We start from the raw sequence: 3633 nt of genomic DNA, 5'->3' as shown, positions 1-3633 counted from the left end.
GTAGTACACGCTTATCAGGAAAGGTAATACTTTATTGAAGAGCTGTAGATGCATTAACACATGGCGGCTGCCCCTGGGGCATAATAGGATATAGGGTATTAGTATGCACCCCCCCCACTGCCCTGGCCAATTAGCCACACTCCCACGCACGGGAGATAGAGCTCTGGCCATTTAGCGCTGAAGCTGGGAACCAAACTCTCTCCCACGGTCCCCAAGAAACCCAGACATCACCATCACCACCTGCAGAACTTCTAGATAAGTGTTACAGCAGCAAAGAAGCACAGAAGGAAAGCAATGGCAAGTAGAATACAACCAACCTCCCCACCCCCATGGCAGCATAGCTGACAGCTTTTTTCCACATGGGCTTTTTTCTTGTGAGCATTTATGACTGTGGGGTTTTTTTTGTGGGCTTTTCCCCAGTCACCGGAGAACTCACATATTAAAATGTCTTGCAATACAATTTAGAATAATTTGACTGCTCAATATAAAACAACTGGCCAATGTCTGAGGGTGCTGGTCAGAATGTGTCGTCCAACCAGAGAGTTCATTGCTTATCCCTAGGGTTGTTTTTTTTTAATGACCTGGAGTCTCTTAAGGGGCAGCAGTGACCAAAAGCAGCAAAGAGCTCAATTCTCATAGACTGATGTGAATAAACCAGCCAATTACTTGGTTATTGGCTTTCAGGGCAAGACATAATGATGGAGGAAGGGCACGTTTTCTCATTTAATCTTCCTGCTCCCAAGTTTTAATATGGCATGATTAAAAGGGAACAAGGCGGGCGAGAATACTTTCCAAGCTCCGTCCTCCTGAAGAGGGTACGGCTACCCATCCCATTCTTCTTAGCCTTGCTAATGATCAATAACTCATTAGCTGACACCACTTTGCCTTCAGTGTGCCTTATAATTAACATCACTAGAATGGGAGGATACATGATTGCTCATTAACAGCAACAAGTTCCCCGAGTCACAAAAGGCAAGAGAAGGAGTCAGCTTCTGAAATGATTTGCATAAGGTTGAATTCTCCCACAACTCTTATTTATATTTATTTATTTATTTATAATTCGGTTTATATCCCGCCCTCCCCTAAGGCTCAGGGCGGCTAACAATTGAGGCAAAAGCCATAATTAAAACAATTAAAACAAGGTGAAAACATAACTGAAAACATAAAGGGCAGCTTACAAAAGGATAAAAACAACAATAAATAGCACGGTGATCATGAAACCATACAATTACAACATTAAAAGGTGCTGACAATAAAAATAAGACCATTAAACAAATAATAGTTTAGCGTTACATTTGGGGTGGTGCTCAGACTTCCGTGCCAGCCTGGTGGTTGATCTTGATCTAATATTGTGCAGGTGACTCAGGCTGCCTCAAAATTTCATGGGACAGGGCATTCCCCCTGGGGCGGCTCCTAATTGAACGCCTGGTGGAACAGCTCCATCTTGCAAGCCCTTCGGAACTGTGCAAGATCCCGCAGGGCCCGGATCTCCTCCAGGAGCTCATTCCACCAGTTAGGAGCCGCCACCGAAAAGGCCCTGGCCCTAGTCTCAGCGAATTTGACGTCCCTGAGGCCTGGGGTAGTCAAAAGATGTTGGCCTCCCGACTGTAGTGCCCGTGGGGGAACATATGGGGAAAGATGGTTCCTTAGGTATGCCGGACCCTGACCTTTGTACTGAAAGGGTGCAAGGGAGCATCACAACCTCAATCCATACCCTCCAAGGTTATTCTGTAGAGCCAAAAGATGTCAGGAGTTCCAACCATGTAAGTACATTTATATATTTAAAAGATTTAGACCCTGCATCAAATCAATTGGTATCCAAGATAGATCACACCAAAAAAAAACCCAATCCACATTTTCATCACAGAATAAGAAGAAATAAGAAGAACATCCACATCTGACAAAGCATTCACCCTCCTAAAATAATGTTGCCCAACAAACATTCAAGCTAGGGTTGCGAGGCCATGGCAACGTGCACAAGCTTGGAGAGTGGGAACATGGGGCTGTTGGAGGTGTGTGTGCTGTGGCATCACTTCTGGGAAAAACTGGAGGTGACATCAGGCCACTCCAGGAATCACCATCAACTCTATGGTAAAACCATATAGTTTCAGCCAATTCCTGGAGCAACATGATCTTACTTCCCGGTGACATCACACTGCATGATGCTGGAGTTTTTTTTAATTCCCACACACACACCTCCACTTGGAGAAGTGGTGGGCAACAAGGTGTGCCAGTGGGAGAACCCAACACAGCAGTAGGCCTGGCAACCCTAATCCAAGCCCGTCTGAATCCTTCATACCTACATTTTATTATATAACCCCACAAGTTGTAACGAAGTTTAATATCATGTGCAGGTTGATCCGTAGTTTCGTGCTGCAGGTTGATCCGTAGTTTCGTGCTTCAGCTGCAAGCTGCAGTCTAAATAAATTTTTGTATATTGTATGCGCTTAGTGCCCTATGTGAGCTGCCCTGAGCCCGTTCACGGGTAGGGCGGGGTATAAATGCAATAAAATAAATAAATAAAATAATATGTTGTCAAGCATGCTCCAGAGATCTCTTTGTTTATAAGGCCTGGTCTAAAAAGATGCAAGAAGTCTTCTTGGTCTAAAAGATGCACAATATCAGAGAAGCGATTCCAGAAGAAGTGGGAAGCAGCCAGAAGTTTGACCCAAGTCGGGTCCTGCAGTTCCACAATCAGATCTTCTTGGATGCCCAGTCAAATAGTTAATTTAAGCAATTGGAGGACCTGCTCCATTTCACTGTCATTAGAATAGCACAAGACATACTTTCCCACAGCACTTCTACATCATCCAATTAACCTTGATAAAAACGCCCTGCAAAATCTACATATTCAGTGACTCCCCACACAACACACACACATTTCTATCATCTCCGTTCCAGTGTGCACTTCCCCCTTGCCCATCACTTTGGACTGTGACAGATTCCCTTTCGTCTCTTATTAATCCACCAGTCTGTTGGCTTAATCATTTCCTGCCTGTTGCCAGAAGTGGGAGGGAGCAACAGTTCTGACGGTTGTTTTAGGTTCATTTCCAACCGTAAGCCTAATAGGCACATATGAGATCGTGATGAAGAGCGTGGCTGGTGGTGACAAATGGCAGACAGCGGGTGAACTTGGAGCATGTCGGGCTTTGTGACGCTGATGAACAATTAGCCGTGGCTCTCTTTAAATCAAGTGGTAAAAAGGTTTCCCTTGCTCGAAAGGCAGTCAAATCTGACTCTAGGGGGCGGTGCTCATCTCCGTTTCCAAGCTGAGGAGCCAGCGCTGTCTGAAGACTTTCTCCATGGTCATGTGGCCGGTATGACTAAACGCCGAAGCACACAGAACACTGCTACCTTCCCACCGAAGAGATACCTATTTATCTACTTGCAATTTCTTGCTTTTCGAACTGCTAGGTTGGCAGGAGCTGGGGCCAGGGATGGGAGCTCATTCCGTCATGCAGCACTTGGGTCTCGAACTGCCGAACGACAGACCTTCCAGTCTGCGGCTCAGCATCTTAACCTCTGAGCCACCACAGCAAAACGAAGTGGAGAGAGGGCAAATTCCAGCAAGACTAATGGAAGGCTTCTGGCCAAGGCAGAGACAATTGGCCATGGAGAGCTCCAAAGGAAACA

Source organism: Gekko japonicus, unplaced genomic scaffold, assembly GCF_001447785.1.
Source record: "Gekko japonicus isolate JY-2015 unplaced genomic scaffold, Gekko_japonicus_V1.1 scaffold614, whole genome shotgun sequence".
Lineage (NCBI taxonomy): Eukaryota > Metazoa > Chordata > Lepidosauria > Squamata > Gekkonidae > Gekko > Gekko japonicus.
The sequence above is the reverse complement of the archived record's forward strand: the minus strand, read 5'-3'. Positions refer to the sequence as shown.